Source organism: Rhamphochromis longiceps, linkage group LG19, assembly GCF_057381845.1.
Source record: "Rhamphochromis longiceps isolate RC_006_pf linkage group LG19, R_longiceps_female_GT1.1, whole genome shotgun sequence".
In the NCBI taxonomy this organism is placed as follows: domain Eukaryota; kingdom Metazoa; phylum Chordata; class Actinopteri; order Cichliformes; family Cichlidae; genus Rhamphochromis; species Rhamphochromis longiceps.
The window spans coordinates 17,732,995-17,751,511 of NC_140575.1; positions in this window are offsets into that span (position 1 = coordinate 17,732,995).

The window sequence follows — 18,517 nt, forward strand, 5'->3', positions numbered from 1 at the left end:
TGTATTTTCAAAATGTACCTTTTACTTGCAATAAGAGAGACTTTTATGAGTTCTGCATTTGACCAGTTAATACCCTCTCCCATTAAGAGTCAGGCAGATGGTTTGAAATAATGACAAACTAATTTAACATGCATACATTAGATTACATCCATCTATAGGTAGATGGACATTGTCCATAAAAAATGTCAGTGCAGTGAAAGTGTTCCAGACACATTTGTTTTGTTTCTTCAGTCTTTAATCCGTCTCTTTATGAAAAGGCAACTTAAGCACCACGGTAAAACTGCACCAAGTGTGAGGATAAACTCTGCCTTAAATACTAACTCTTTATATAAGCCCACGCAGCTTCATCACTCACATAGATACAAAAAAATATGAAGTCAACACATTAGTGCACTTTGAAACTTTGTCAAGAGAAGAGAACAAGAAAATACTGCCAAGATTACAGATAGTTGTTTCAAGCTAAAGAGAGACAAATCTCCAGAAGGAGACAGTAATAGACATGACATGCTGGTAAGTGGTGGAGCAATTATTCAGGCTTAGGAAACAGTGACATTGCATCATGATCGTATATATGCTAATATATAAAAAGTCAGCAGTTTTCCCTTGTGAGTGCTTTGCTATATGATTGGGTCTTTACTGCTGTTGAATAAAAGTGCAGACAGCATTTTACTGCTGTACTTTATCAAAGGAGATCTGGTTTAAACTCATTTATATGGATTTTGGCAGTAAAATCTGGGTGAGTGCTTATATATCATCAGCTTATATGTGTAAAAGCTTAATTGAAAAAAGGAAATGGCTGAAAAATAAATGCAGTGGACTATGTAGTGCTACATCTCCCTTTGGACTGTTGTAAAGTATAAAGTTGATCAAAAGTGGAAATACTCAATGCATTCCAGTCTGTCTTTAGTGACTGATTACCTGCTGACTTTTAAATTTGTTACTTACTTAGACCACTCTAGCTGCTCTGTTGAAGAATTGACTGTTTTGTTTAACAAACCCAAAATATATGCTAATTTGACATTGATTGTATTAAGCACCCCTCAGATGAATGTTTCGATTGACCTTTTCATAAATGACTTAGCTCACAGAGGTAAGTGGAATAATTTAGAACTGAGATTTGTCACTTTTTCACAATTTATTTTCCTGTGTCGCTCGTCATATACCAAAATATCACTTTTCTCTCCATTCGTCCTAGTTCTGTCAGCATGTGCTGAACTTTAACTTGAGAGCATAATGCCTGAGCAAAGATTTTAAACTTCAGAATGTGACCTGCTCCTTTTTCGTTTGGAGAAAAGTTGACTCAGTTATTTGAAATAACCTACTATTTTATGCATCACTGAAAATTGGCGGAGGGAAAAATGTTGCTTTTCAGTTGCTTTGTAAAACGTAGATACCACAAGTACATTTGCAGGGAAAAAAAGAAAAAAAAAAGCACATTAGAGTGCTGTGTGACAAAGCTTCACAATAAAGGCACTCAATATCCCGCAGCCCCCTGTCATTCCAGCCTTTCACAATTTTGTCAGCATGGACCATTAATGCTTGGTCGCCTGGGACTGGTTCCAGAGGAAAAGGGGAATGAAGAGATGATGCATACATGTGCGTGATACACATTCTAATGCTGCTATTAGTGCTGTCAGTAAGTAATTTAACATTTGAATTTTGGAATGGAAAGCTTGTAAGACATTTTCATCACACTTTGTTTTTTGGCATTCTAGCACTTAGATATTGCGAAACAGAAAACTGGCAACAGCAGCTGACTTATTTGAAATTGCTGCCAGCAGGACATCATTTTTGTTTTCTTTTTCTGTGGAGTGGTAGGTCAGCTGATGTTAGCAAGCTTCCCTGCATACTATTGGTGAATTCCCGGGGCACAGATATATGGTGGTAACACAGAAATAAACCATTTTACTCACTGGGGTACATATTTCTTGGGCTGTCTTTTGTTGCAATTAACGACACTTTGTCAGAAAATGATAAATTAAAAATGTTCCAAATGTCAACAACACCACAAACATAGTCAGGTGGTCCACAGCTTTATCAAACAAACTGCTGTACTACATGTGGATAAGCCATATCTGTGCTGTCCAGTTGATTATATAGTTGTGAAAATGTAAGCTATAACATTGATTCACTTGCTAATTCTAACTCCTCACATTACTCTTCAGATCTTTAGAGCAGTAGTTCTAGTTTAAACATAGCATATCTCGTGTTAATATGTTTGCTTTCAATCAATATATTCTATCCATCCATCTTCTTTCACTTGTCCGGAGTCAGGTAGCAGGGGCAGCAGCCTAAGCAGTGAAGCCAAGATCTCCCAGTAACCTCAGGCAGGGAACATTGGGGCATTCCCAGGCCATCTGAGAGGTATAATATCTCCAGCGTGTCATGGGTCTACGCCGGGGCCTCCTCACCTCACCGGGAGGCATCTTTTTTAGATGCCGGAAACCACCTCAGCTGGCTCCTTTCGATGTGGAGCAGTAGTGGCTAAGCCTGTCCAGGATGGCTGAGCTCCTCACCCTATTTCCAAGGGAGAGGCCAGCCACCCTTTGGAGAAAGCTCACTTCCACCGCTTGTATCCTGATCTCATTCTTTCGGTCACTACCCAGAGCTTGCGACCACTGGTGAGGGTAAAGACAAATATCGACTGGTAAATCAAGAGTTTCACTTCTATGCTAAGCTCACTCTTCACCACAACAGACTTGTACAGCGACCATATCACTGGAGCCGTAGCCCTAATCTGTCTGTCGAATCCCCGGTCCACTCTCCCCTCACTCATGAACTAGACCCAGAGAAACTCCTCTACTTGGAGGGCAGCACCTCATCCCTCACCCAGAGGGGCACTCCAACCTTTTCCAGCTGAAGACTGTGGCCTCAGACTTGGAGGTCCTTATTATAATTCCCGCTACTTCACACTCAGTTGCGAACCAATCCAATGTGACCTGGAGGCCAGTACCTACTGGTGCCATCAGAACCACATCATCTGCGAAAAGCAGAGATGAGATTCTAAGACCACAATTTTAATTTATTCAGCATGACCAGAGGGTATTGTTAGAGTTTGTATTGTTGATTGTCATTTATGCTTAGAAATATTTAACCATAGATGCTTAGAGGTGTATAATCAATTGTGTAGTGATAAGTTGTGTGATCTTTAACAGGCTACAGAGGCTTGGTGTGCATTCCACACTAGAATGCACACCTACATCCTGGGAGCACGGGAAGAGGTCGCATCTTGTCTTAATTGTTTTATGGTAGGATTAACGTAGCTACGTCTGTTCTAGTCTAAGTGCTTTTCTGTTTAGATGAACTGCTGGACTTCCTCACCGGGGGGGGTCTAGTCTACCCTCTTCCTGACCAAGGATGTTTGACCCTTTGATCAGCAACACACACACACACACACACACACACACACACACACACACACACACACACAGGCAAGGTACTCTTTGTTTGTATGTAGACGTCGTATGTTAATGAACCTATGCATATTCATGTAACCTCAATAAAAGGACAATGGTACGGGAGGACGGACGAGAGCGACTGGGGTCAAGCGAAGGGACGGCGCTCTGTCCGGTCTCTCCCGTGCACGAGTAACATGAAGAACTTTGCCTATTTGTGTCTTGCTTAGCAGTGTAATTATATTGTCTTCAACGTTCCAGCAGATGGGTTCAAGCTACAAACCTATCAGTATGCTTTCAGGACATAGTAGAGCAAGCTTTTCTCAAACCCTAATTTGAGAAAATTACATAAATTACTTATTACTTATAAAATACTTCACTAAAATATAACAGACATCTTTTTTACATCAGATTTTTTCCATCCAGGCAGTTACTTGAGTCATTGTTGTTGATTAGCACATCTCAGCTCAAACAAAGGTGAATCATTGTTATTTTGTTCCTGGAGCAGAAATGATTTTTGTTATTGTCCCTTTTAAAGAGATAAAGATCGTACAGAAAACAATTCAAACATGACCTGGATGCACTACTTTAAAAAAAACTAGCCTTTTTAAATAAACTCCATCCTTCTTAGGTCCAGTGCTATTCACGTATAGAACAACCTGAAAAGGGGCCACATTTTGTAAAAGCACAAATATGCATGTTTGGCATCAGTAATGACAAATTATATGCAAAAACCTTTCCTCAGAGGATCTCTGTAGACCTTGTGTACTGTTTCCCTGACTTATGTGTTTGTTAGCAGATTCCTAAGGTAGTCCAGGGGGATTTCAGGCATGACCGGAGGGTATGCTTTCAGGACATAGCTAGTGGAGCCAGCTTTTCTCAAACCCTAGTTGCACAGATGTCTAGGACACACTGTTCTAAGCCCTGCTACTGTCTCAGGGGAACAGAAAATCTGAGTTGATAAAGGATATACACTGGCTGGTAAGTCTTTGCTCATTCAATCTTTAAAAATTCAAGCATCCGTTTTCTTTTAGATTAATAATTTTTTGCTTCAGAAAAATTGCCCCATTGGTGTTCTGAAGAAATCACCAGCTTTTTCAACCTAAGAAGTTAATGTGCTTAATGCACGCACATAAGTATCACAGCGCCAATCACCTATATGTACTGGATAGATGCTTGCTTCAGATAAATGCTAAAGGTTAATGATGTGAAAAACAGCACTAAGCAACAACCAGATGGAGCTGCTGCGTGTGTTAATCTCCTTCTGTCTTTATTTCTTTGCCACACAGAGAACAACACATTATTGCACCTTGAAAGATTTTTCATGAGCGTTCATGGTGTTGTGTAAAGAAATGGATCATTAGTTATTGTTTGGGTTTATATCATTACCTCTCAGCACTGTTAGCATAAATTATGCATTACTGGGAAATGCAGATGCAACATATAAACAGTTTATACTTTTTTGTCAATATTCATTTATTGTGCCTGGTTTGAAAGAGAAAAGCAAGGGTCACAGTGTTCTCTGATGTATTCAGCTCAATGAAAAGAAGTAGTAATTATGTCAAGAGGAAATTAAAAGGGTTTAGATTTGAAAACTTTTACACGGGTACAAGGGTAACCTGACAAAACTTTAGTTTCTTCCTTTCGTGCTTTTTTTCAGGAAGAGTTTAGGCTAATTAAAACAGAATAATGGCTTGCAGAGAGTCAACAGAAATAGAGGACAGACAAAACAGTGCATGTACAAAGCAATGCAATGCAACAGACTGATAATTTAACAAATAGAAGAAGAAAAAGGTGCAAAGTTACAAACAAGTGTTGTGACAGGCTGGGAAATTGGAAACAGGTGGAGTGGGAAGGTGGGTGTGTGAGTCAGGTCACTTCAAACATTAAGAAACATGCAGCACTGATGATATGTGATAAAAGGTTTTCTAATATATCACACGAACCACTGAATAAACTTAATTGACCTATTCTTAAATATCTGTGTAACATATTAAACCATATAATTTTTGAAAAGTTGTAATGCCATGTAACAATTTAAAATTTAAATCAATATTTTATTCAAAATAGAACTGGGAAAGTCTATCAAATGTTAAACTGTGACAGCAACATGTATTATCAAAGTTGGGATCAGGGCAACAAAAAGGCTGCAAAAGTGGAACTTGAAGGGAAACAGCTGGAGGAACACTTTGCAACTAATTAGGCTAATTGGCAACAGGTCATGATGATGTCTGTGAAGGTTCTCAGTCATCCAGGTCATCGTAGTCAAAGGAGCTTGCAAAGAAAAGCGTCTGGACTTCTTTAAGTTACTTGAAGACGTTTCACCTCTCATCCGAGAAGCTTCTTCAGTTCTTCTTCGTGCTTGGAGAGTTTTCTCCAAGCACGACATCCCAGTGTATTTCAGACCCAGCAACACGCTCAGACAAAAACTGGTTCACCTGAAAGACAAAACACAGACTTAACAATGTGGTGTATGCTGTACAGTGCAGCGAGGAATGCTCAGACCTCTACATTGGAGAGACCAAACAGCCACTTCACAAGCGCATGGCACAACACAGAAGAGCCACCTCCACAGGACAAGACTCAGCAGTCCATCTGCATCTTAAGGATAAAGGACACTCTTTCGAGGATGCCAATGTTCACATTTTGGACAGAGAGGACAGATGGTTTGAAAGAGTGAAAGAAGCCATCTATGTCCACTGTGAGCGACCATCTTTGAACAGGGGGTTTACGACACCAACTCTCTGCCATCTATAATCCAGTTTTGAGATCCCTTTCCAGACGCCTTAACGCCCACTCACATCCTGGGCCATCTGATCTCAGGAATTCGCATGATAAGGTGGGGCCAGGTTTCACAATGAACTCACCCGAAACTCTGGCTGATTGGGACCCACACCCAGTTTCACACCTTGGCTCAGGGGATTAGAGGATCATCAGGGGGTCCTTTTGTCCCTCTGTGGGGGGTTACTCCCACTAGGTTTATATCTGGGACTCTCCACCATTTGACCTTAGAACTGAAGAAGCTTCTCGGATGAGAGGTGAAACGTCTTCAAGCAACTTAAAGAAGTCCAGACGCTTTTCTTTGCAAGCTCCTTTGACTAGGTCATGATGATGTAGCCCTCATTTACTCAATACCATTAAATAAATGGGCTTTGGGTTCTTTTTCTAGTGTACTCTCGTACGATGTTTTAAATTAACTTCTCTTTTGTTTCTGGGATCAATGAAGCTTATTCCTTAACAGTAGCACTACACGCGAAAATTAACACTAGTGTCTATAGTGCAGTAAATCATGTCATACACCATGTAAAGTAGAGCATTGCAACCCTCCTTTAATTTACCAAACAATGAAAACAAGAAAATAATAAAATGGCAGATTTCAGTATTCAGGCAAACCAAAAACACACACAGCAATTTACCCACTGTACACAGAATCTCCACACATACAGTGTAAACCACCAGTGATAAAACTATTATAGTCCCAAACTAAACCTAAAGCCAGCAGAGATAAACCCTACGTTGCAGGCCTGTATTGCTCCAGTATAAATCCAAAACGATCTCCCAACCGGAAGTTCTTCACTCAACGAGCAAAAAATAAATAAATAAACTCAGTACCTTGTGAAACGTGCAATTCCCACCAGCTTAATCCAGGTAACAAGTTGTCTTCAGCTCCGTCAGAAACACTCCGCTCTGAATGCAGTAGCACAAAGATGAGGAAGGTCCGTGATCTCCACGTGCTCCACAAGCTACCTGTTTTAGCTTCCCACGTTGCCAGAGGTACTCTGAGTGACGCGGGCACTCAGAGTGACTATCTGGGGTGTGTCCGTCGTTATCCAGTTCGGTAACGATCCTCTGCAGCTTGTTACGTTCCACAACTATAGCGAAACGGCAGCCTACAGTAGTCCTTATTAGCGAACGGCTGGGTTAGCCTCACTTTAACTTAATGCGTGCACAGCCGCAAGAAACAAAGCACACAGTCCAGCAGACTCACGCTGAAACTTTACGTGTTATGTCACTAGCTTACCGACACTGTGACTTATCTGTCCGAAAAGTCAAAACACACTTACTCTTAGTACATAAAAAACAAGCTAACTTCTCCGGATGCTCCGTGTAACTCACGCACCACCTCTTCTCGCGCTCTCTTCTCTTTTTCCCTTTTCCTTCTCCACCCTGTGTTACCTTCACCGACCTTATCCCCGTAGGAAATTACAGTTCTCACAAACAATTCACAAGAAAAGAAAGATAACTTATTTTAAACAATGCAAACATGTTTTTAATAATTTTACATGAACTTTTACCTTTTTAATAAACAAGAAAATTTAAATAAATGAACTCTTTGATATTTATATTCTCAGACTTCACTTATCTTTTACTATTTATGCATCTTTTAAAGTTTCTCAGAAGTAAAGGTGGGCAGAGGTTCACCGATTTTTACATAACTGAGGCTAAAGGTAATGGAACAATTTCAAAACATGTTTGTCAAAGTAAAATTACGAAGACTTTCAAAAGATTCCTTAATCTTTTGATGATATTGAAGCCTGGTTCCAAAGCCTGAATCTCTGATGAAGTATGGTGTGTATGAGTCTTTCTAAAAGTGGCAGCTTTTCCACATGGTAAGACATTATCAGTGCTCTGATGTACATAGGAACATATGCTACTAAACCTATCAAAATGATGAATTTTCAGGGATGGTCTTGCATATTTACACATGCTAAGCTATATACAGCATCTCTTATAACAGCATGGCTTTATAGTAGAAAAGTCTGGATGCTAAACATGCCTGCCTGACTGCATGTTTGTATTGCTGCCATCAAATTCCAAATGAGCTAATATTTTTTTAAGTAATCATACATTTTCTCAGCTTAAACATTTGGTATTCTTTCTGTGTTTTATTGTGAATACAATAAGAGTTTGAGATCTGCAAATTATTATTCTGTTAGTCACATTTTACAGTGTCACAACTTTTTTTAAAAGCAGGTTTAGATAAAATTGTCATCAATGTAGGACTCAAACGCAGGACTCGTACATAGAATGAAACTTACAGTCTTCTTGCTGGGAAGACTTCCCTATAAAAATAAACTTAATAAAAAACAAACCAAAACCTCGAGCATGAAATCCAGAAACTAAAAACACAACCTAGGAAACCAAACCAGGGACTGAGAACTAGAATTTCATCAGGACCACGCAGGGAGAAACACAGCACAGTGAGGGTACGACGCAACAAAGGGAAACACGGGGCTTAAATGCACTGGGAAGACAACGAGAGGATGGAGAACAGGTGGGAACACAGCTGGGACAAATCAGACTAACGAGATATAGAAAACAAAGCAGAATACATTGACAATGATTCAGACTGCCAAAATAAAACAGGAATCATAACACAGAGACACGGACTTGACACAGAGACAGACTCTGAAACAGCGGGAATATGAAGCAGAGAGACAAGAGTCAAAGGATGTGGGACACTGGGAAGACATAAAGACAGAAAACTAAGACTAAACATACAACACACGGAGAACAGAATTAGACCTTCACCAGGAACACAGAGGAGGCACAGGAACAGAAAACTTCTAACCAGAAACTATAAATATAAGACAAACAGAAAACCATAATTCAAACACAAACACTGGGTCACCAGACCCAGTGCCATGACAAAAATATAGGCACATTTATTACAGAAATTCTTTATTGCAGAAAAAAAAAAAAAAGGTAAATGGCCTGTATTTGTATAGCACCTTACTTAGCCCCTATGGACCCCAAAGCGCTTTACACTACATTCAGTCATCCACCCATTCACACACTGGTGATGGCAAGCTACAATTTAGCCACAGCTGACAGAGGCGAGGCTGCTTCCGACCCCCACCAGTAGGCAACGGGTGAAGTGTCTTGCCCAAGGACACGACGACCGAGACTGTCGGAGCCAGGGCTCGAACCGGCAACCTTCCGATTACAAGACGAACTGCCAGCTCTTGAGCCATGATCGCCCCAAGTTAATCTTTCATATCCCTGTCCAGATAAAGAACTCAGAAACCTTATTTGAAACAAAGCAAACAGCCTGAAAATCAATGGTAAATTAAGTTTCCTGCTATGGCAGACAAATGAATAGGGACGATTGATGTATTTAAATCTAATCCACTTGGTCCCATAACTCTACACTGTAACAGTACTACATAATTTGAATTACTTTATTTTAGCACATTCATGCAAGTGCCAACCAGAGGTCAGTTTGTCCATGCTGTTTGTGTGCTGGACTGAGAAGGATAATGAGCATGCTCTCTAGGTCACTGTACACTTAACATTTGGATTCTTCATGAAGTGGCATATGTACAACTCGCCAGCTTTCACTGGAAGGAGATCAACTATAGATTTTGGCTTTACAGGACACAAGCCCAACAAATCCTGATAATCTACTGTGAAAAAGGCAATGACTCAACAGTGAAACACTCAACAAGAGTTTAAAATGAGCTGCATAGTGTACACAGTCATAATGTGTTTGAACCGAGCACACATCTAACACGCTGCTTCAAATGAATTCTTCCTGCACATTTTAATCTTTAGGAAATATATGAAAACACCAGAATGAAAGTGAAAGTGCCACTGGTGTCCATGTAATCTCCACACTGGTGAAAGCAAACAAAATAGATATAACCAGAAAAGACTCACCTGGCAGATGGGCCTGAGAAAATAGCATTTCAGTTAATATGATTTGTGGATGGAACTTATTTCCGGGACCATTTGCACACTTGAAAGTGTGCCATAAAATATTCATAATGCTTGTAGCAGAGAAAGAAAATCTGTCTCTTCAATTACAGAGGCAATTTTTATGCATGAGATTTGCAAACAAGTTTACCACATACCTGCTACAGTTGGATACAATGATTTAGTCCCATTCATCATCCCAACCATCTGGATGACATGGGGGTGGAGGACGTAGCACCGGGGACGGGAGCCGCCAAGAGGAAGGGTTTGAGGTTATACACACTTCTATGCTCTATTTACTGAGTGACATTTACACAATGTTTTACAAAAGGGTGAGCTGAGGTGAGCTACTGAGATGCATCATGCTGTGCTTCAGATGTCATGCAGAGCTTCGTTATGTGGTGCTCACTGTTTGAGCATAAACTCAAACATGAATCAATAGGTAGAACTAGCTTTTTCTTTCAAATGAAACTTTGGACCATTTATTAGTGGACCAACTTGTGATTTTTTTGGTATATGTTCCAGTGATCAGATGGGTACAAAATTATGATTATATGAGCATAATCCTGTTATGAGACGTGACACATTTCATATGTCATGCCTTAAGACATGGCATGGGAAAAACAGGCTAAAGACACAGACCTAGAACGGATCTCCATCCATTATCCATCCAGCTCAGGGATGTGGGGTCTATCCTAATGTCACTGGGTAAGAAACAAATACTGTATATAGTTTAGTTTGCACATTTCCTCATCCCTCTCCTCATGTCTTAGTCCATCTACAAAGGAGGAGGAGACAAAAAGGAGAGAGAGGAGGCAACTAATATTTAACAAAATGAGACAGCCTTGCTTTGAAACCTAGTTTTAAAGAGGCGTCAAATCAATATGAAATTTGGCACAGATGCTTCATAAACTGTTTTGTCATAGCCAAAAAATGTTCTTTTTTATCATCTCAGATGTAACAGTTTTTACCATCCTAACAGTGACACTTTTTGCCCTATATTTAAGGCTGGTTTTATTAAATTCACAGCATTTGCCATCTGACAGCAAATCTTACAGTTTTGGTCATCTTATATAACAGATGTAAGTAATGGATACAAAGTTTAAGGGAATATAAGGCAATATACAAACTCCCATCACAGTTTGTATATTGCTGATGTGTGCTATGACTCTTTTACACAATGAAGGTAAAAAACTTTTCCACAAAGGATAAGTCTATGAATCCTTGATTATAGCTCCTCTGTCAAGCCTTTTCTCTCTTTTTCTGATGCATTTTAGGAAGTCAGACACCTATCAGCAGAGCGTATTGAGACTGATTTCCAGGACATAGACAGGAAGACAGAGAACAGAGGAAAAAAGAAGGCACACATTCAAGAAATTCCTATCGAGACAACCATTCACACTCACATTCACATCTACAGTCGATTTAGAATCAGCAATTAACTGAACAGGCACAGCCTTTAAGGGGAAGCTCGAATACCTGGAGAGAACCCACAGAGTAAAGAACACGCTGCACACAGGAAGCCCCAAAACCAGGACATTCTTGCTGTGAGGCAACACTGAGCACTGTTATGATGTTAGTACTTTGTGCATGGTTCATTTTAGTCAACAGAACATATTCATGTTACATTTATTAAGGTTATATCTTATATTTGATATTTTACATAATATAATCACAGGTTATTATACATCTTTTATGTCTTTTAAACATTTTGACACAACTCCTGCCATCTTTGTGCACAGTTGCCATTGTTCCTACTGTTATTTTTTTATCTTTTGCAAGGTTAGTGGAAACTCTGCAGTGTTACCACAGACTATCACCAGTAAGAGTCTGTAAATTCCAGTTAAATCATCAGTAAATCCAGGTAAGTCACTTCTAAACTCTGACTAAATTCTCTGGTATTACCTACCCGATCTTACCACTGAATTGTAACTCATTCAGGAGAGGCTTCTATTACTTGTTCGCTGAAGTATTTTCTGTCTGGTTTCAGCTTTAGTAGCGACACTAAATCTTTAGATAACATTAATAAAGTGATGTTTCTTCAGCCAGCAGTCAAAGGATGATTTAGACCGCCACCATTAATGGAGCTTATTTGCTTCTCCTGACAGCAAAACAAAAGCTGTCCATCTGAAAGTCGCATGTGCTTTTGTGTAATTTGTCTCCTTTGTTTCCACCTCATCTCTGGCAAATGTGTAGATAACTCCAATTATCTTATTTTTCTTCCAATAACCTACAATGTCATACATTACTGACAAACATATATTGTTAATTAATGCTGCTGGCACTTCTTGTTATCACTGATACAACAGCAGTGAGACACAATATAGGCCTGTTAAGGAAAGGCAGACGAACATTATTGATCAGGAGCTGCAGTATGTAATTCTACTGATGCTGCGGGTCACTAAATTAGATTTTGCATTATTGCAGTGATAGCTACAGTCAGCAGTAATCTTAACTTATCTTATATATTGACATTAATTCTCACCTCGAGTTGTTATTTAATTTGGTTGCAATTTATTTTTTTGTTTTGTTTTTTTGGGCGCGAGCCTACTAAAAAAGGAACCAGTTGGTCAGAAACATTTAGAGTTTGCTGTTGGGCAGATTTGACAAGAAGCCATAATTGCTATTATGCTATAGAAGACACAACATTAGTTTGAATCACCTAATGATTTTGGGGTCAGTGTGTGCCTCCTGAAACACTTGGGGGAACAACTGTCTGTTATGCTTGCTAGCTCTGCTGTGTTCACTGGCTAGCTGGCACTGCAGTTTGGTGAAGGGCATAGAAATTGTAAGATGACTGCATCCATAGCATTTTATTGTTTTATCAACCACTCATCTTGATTAACACAAAGTTATATTCACCCCTTCAAACATACATTCACACAAAGCCTGTATTTTGTATGTTTGTACATCACATTTTCTTGTGCCTAGTCTATGATTCAGTTTCTTGCTTAAACACACTTTGAAATGTGGAGTGGAGGAGCCTGGGAGCGAACCCCTTTCACCTTCCAATTAGTGGATTCCACACTCTACCTCCGGATCTGTCGCCCACATGCTGTGAGATTTTATTTAATTTAATTTTTTCCCACCAAACAGTTCCATCCAATCCATTAGCCGAGACACGCAAAAACAAAATAGACCTTAAAGTGCACATCAAAATCAGATGACTGTTTCCTATAGGTTCCAGGGACGTGCAGAGAGGTTTAAAGGGGCGGGTGCTCAAAGTTAAAAAGGGGCACATTGAACCATGCTGAATAACAACAACACACATTCATCAAGAATCTAATATGGGAAGGGCAGGGCTGTGTTGATCTGAGACTGTAGACATTAAAAAGTCCACAGGAGAGATGGTAGCTGATTAAACAAGTGTCATGAGATAATAACAAAATGCAAAGATTGGTGACAGCGCTTGGAACCATAAGGCAACGAAAAACTGTGACATAAACTCGGCTCTGCCTGTGAATCACTCTTTGCTTCTCTTCTTCCTTCCTTCCCATCATTTCATATATCACTCTCCACTTGCTGTCTGAGAACAAGGCACAACTTGCTATTGCAATAAACTATAATCTAATTATCCACACCTAACAACTCTTGCACTTAATCTATAATAAAATGATGACAGAAAAATGTTATAGCACTGCCTTTAGTAGCCTCATACAGCTCCTACTGTTTCCTCCTCATGTCCTTACCAGCCATGTCTGCACAATGTTATATCATGAGTAATATTTTTTTAAATCCAGCTAAATAAAACACACACATGCACACACAGTGACATTTTAGACCTTCTTCAGAATACTGTATATACTATGGGCATCCTTACATTATTATTTATTACTAGAGCTACAATAATAAAGCAATGAGGAGGGGGAAGTAATAAATATGAAATAATGTATTTATGATGATTCCATTTGTTTCACTATCCACTCTGTGCAGGGCAAAGCTTATTACATTTTTAAACTGTATTTTTACTGCTGTAAAATCCAACTTTTGTCTTATTTAAAATATAAATCTAATATAATCTGCTTCTTAATGTATGTTCTTTAAAATACAGCGTGTGTTTTTTAATATATTATAATTATAATAATTATTATGTGGACATGCATATTAGATCGTTTTTTAGTGAAATATAATCCCTCCAGAAAGGCAGGAAATGCCCAGAAACTTACTTTAAAACTAAATATGTTCCCTAAAACGGTGACAGAGCTACAGACCCATGACAGCCTTACACAGGTAGCCAGCAGCTATGACCAGCACTACTTGTGCAGTTAATAAAAGGACAGGTAATGTTTGTCGCGCTGTTGCACACACAGCACGCTCGTTTGTTTCAGTTCGTCAGTTGCAACAAGACAGCTTACCAACGTGTACGTAATAAGCTAATACTCCTGTGTGCTACACACTACAGTGTGCGCTGTACACCTACTTACTGGTTTTGTCGCATCAGTCTGTGTCTCTGAGTTAACTTGTGTTTCTCCTACAGCTCCGGACCGCTAAAAATGCGCGTGCTCTTTGTGAGCTCGTTCCCGGCTCGTAACCAGCGCGTTCTGCCGTCGAGGGCGATCATTGGTTAAATGTGATCATGTGACTGATGCAAGCCAGATCCTTTTATTTAGCAAAACTATGATTAATAGTTAAATATTATTGTTGAGGGGCACAGACAGGACTCCGCACGCACACACACATAAAATAAATAAATTAATAAATAAAAAAAATTTAAAAGTTGCCTCAACAAAAGGGCACTTTGGGCACTCATCAGGAAAGGGGCGGGTGCTCAAGCCCCTCTAGCCCCCCCCCCTCTGCACGTCCCTGATAGGTTCATTATACCAACAGTCATTTAATCATTTACCAAATATAAAAAGAGATTAACTGGTGCAGCTAAGACATTTAACAGCAAACAGTTGCTTCTTCTGTCATTAGACAAAATGTATTAAACTTCTGCTCAGATCATCGCAGATTTTTGAATAATAAAAAAATCAGTCTGTCAACCAACTGATTCGAGCTGTCAAACTGCTGCATCGCTTCTAACAGTCAGTTAGAAATTCCATCATGACAGATTTTACATTTCTGTTCCAGAGCTTTTTTTCAGTCTGCAAGGCAGCAATTACATTTTAGAGCTCAAAGTTTTATTCTCCTGGGTACATTCAGTAAACACAACTTTATCTAAGCTTTTCTTTAGTAAGTTTGTGATTAACTGTCAGCTGAATGAAGCATTGCTTAAGCGCTTATAGGTTGAGTTTGCACAGATAAGGTTGAAAAGCCTTCATAGACTTACTTTAATTTATAGAAATGTGTGTCTGTTGATAACACTATTTGACAGGGGAGATTTAGTTCGTTTTTCTCTCTTTTTTTTTTTTTTTTAAATTGATGATTGAGGTTTACCCCTTTTTTGCTTGTGACCTTCACGCGTTAGTATTGACACGCTCACTTAACAGGGCTATCGACAGCATACAGGGGTGATTTCAGTGCCAAATCTCACATCGCATATGACATCATACTCTGAATAGCACATGAGTTCTTGAGCTGAAAGATGAAAAAATGGAGGTGTTGAAAAAATAATCAGTGGAGGTGGAGAAGTACTGATGCAACGCAGGGCACGCATTGACTGGTTATTTGGAAACTTAGCGCAGCTCCCATGCAGGGAAAGTTTAGGGGAACACAGACATTGTGTAGGTGCATCACAGGAGGCCAGCTCCGGTTGATTGTGAAAACTCACAAAAAACTTAAATGTAAAATAAATAGAAAAAAAATATTTCAATATGTAAAGGAGTGAAGTTATTCTTTTTATTATTCTCCCATTTGCGTAGGTATTTGCCTACACAGAAGAATGCTGAGCCCTTAATACAACACCATACTCTCTACCTACTAGCTGTCTGCTGTGTATAGAGTTATGTGAAGCCTGCATGCCTGCTGTATTGGGAAATTAATGTAAATGAACGGACTGAATCTTTTACATCTTCTTTCAGATGCTTCCTTTGGGGCCACCACAGAGGATTATCTCCCCCATGCTTCTTGTGTCAGACCAGCCCTCTGCATGTTCTCCTTCACTATAGCCATAAAACTTCTCTTTAGTCTTCCTCTTTTCCTCTGCTGCTCAGAGGTCCAATTGTTCAATTTATTCATTATCCCACCTCAGGTATCTCAGCCTTATTTCTCTAACTTTGTCTCCAAACTGCTGAATCTGAATAAATTATATAGATTAGTGAAGTTTTACTCTACAATTGTTAATGATTTTCTTCAGCCAGTCATTACTACATCTGCTGAAATAACTAGACGTTGGTAAAATTATTCAAGGAATAAATACTTCATAAAATCATGTTAGGTATGGCAGACATGAAAATATCAAGACTGGAATTAATAGAAATATGAGCCCATCATGAAGAAACTGTAGAAATGACAGTTAATGTAATAATGGGGTGATGTAATTGCATTTTCTATCCATCCAGAGAAGCATTTTATTGCAGTTTGACTATTATTACACTATTATACAGGTTTCACTTAATTGCTTGTTACAGAGAGAGAGTCAGAGTGACAGCTAATGTGATACTTATTAAGCCAGATAGAAAGCAGACCGACTCGGAGAAGAGGCAAAATTGCATCTGGCAGGCACAAATTTTAAACTTTCCCTGCCCAGACAACTTTGTCTCAGGAATAAACAAACCCCACGCTGAGTTAGTGTGTCCCTTAGGAGCTATTAATAATAGGGTTATTAATATAGCATTCAAGGAATACAGGAACACCATGAATGTAGTGATGAGGGCGATGATAGATAAGGCTTGGTTTCAAAAAGCATGTTGGACATGAAAACCTTTATTCATGACCTCCAATAAAATCTGCTTTGACTCTATAAAAAGACAAAACAGACTGCTGCGGGCCACGCTCAGGCATCCTAGAAGATGGATAGATGCATTGTGGGTCTGCTAGCGTGCAAAAGCTGCATTAAAGTAACTGTTTAAAAAAATCAGACAGCCTAAACGGGGTTACTGCCCTGCAAAATAAAACTTAAGTAGTAGTTTCTGGAGTAAAGCACTGAGAGTGAAAGTCAAAGATGAAAGCAGATCAAGATAATTAGGATGAACGCGCCTACTGGGTAGCACAGCCAAAGAAACAATGATAGTCAACAAATCTTGCCTGCTTTTTCTCTATTCATCAAAACTTTGCTGTTAACAAAGTGCTTATTTCGTATCCTAGCTGGCACAAATCAGAACACTTATTCCACTCAAGTGAGGAAGCTGAATCTGCATATACTGCCGTGTGTGTGTGTGTGTGTGTGTGTGTGTGTGTGTGTGTGTGTGTGTGTGTGTGTGTGTGGAGACTCCTGGCATATCATTAGCCTTAGTGCTAATGATATGGAGTTAAACTGAATTATTTATATTTGTGTAGGGAATGAAAGTTTTAAGCTTGTGTGGAGGCCAATGTCATTTTCAAATCTGCTTATTGGTAGGATTTATTTCGGGTTAGCTTATTTATCCGAGGTAAATTTTTCTGTGGGGAAAAATCAGAAATCTGCTTAACGTTATGCATTAGTCGAGGTGGTTGTAGTCTAAGGGCTGTGTTGGGGAGTGGGGAACTACATGTAATTAAACAAATAGAATATGTATATGTAAACCCCAGGTGTAGCTTTTGGGTCTCAATTAACACTTTCCTAAAAACTTAGATGCTTTCTTTATTTTCAGGTTAATTAAAAAAAAGTTTGTTTTGTAAATTATGGTCTCTGTGATATCATGACTGACACCATCTGATGCTTTACCTTTCCAAAGGACATGCATGCAGAAATTGCAGTAAGTTGCTGTAACAAAAGAGGGAGATGTTTTATTTCAAGCCAACACTCCAATTATCTACTAAGCCAGTATTTAAACAAACATTATTAACACATTTACATGTATACATATTAGTCACCTAGCATAATCGTCTCTGGCGATGCACTTTATACGTTTTTTTTTGCTCATTAGTGACTCCTTGGCTTTAAATATATAATCTCCCTCTGCTGGTAATGCAACTTCTGCATGCTTGTCCATTTCATGTTTTGGAGAGGCAAAGCATGAAATGGACACAATGTACCGGCGTGTCTATTGCACGTATTACATGGGACTCTGTGAGAGTCAGAATGAAAAACTATATTGGGCATGCTCATTGGGTCGGGTCAGACTGTCATGGTTTGCTGTACTCACCTTTTCCTCCAGGGCGCTGTCTGGGTGTTTGGGCCATCTTGGACTCCACGCTCACGCACTACTCACCTGCTGCTCATCTCTGCTAATTGCTTCAGGCAGTACTTAAGGCCTTGGTGGAGTGTTGGTCCTCGGTGGATCGTTGTACTTACTTCCACCTTCTTGGACCCCCGCCTGTATTCCCTGGACTAGCAAGAGTGTGAGGCACGGCGTGGATTTTGGACTGAGTGTGTTTTGTATCATGGGCTAAGTGAAGAGGAGTGT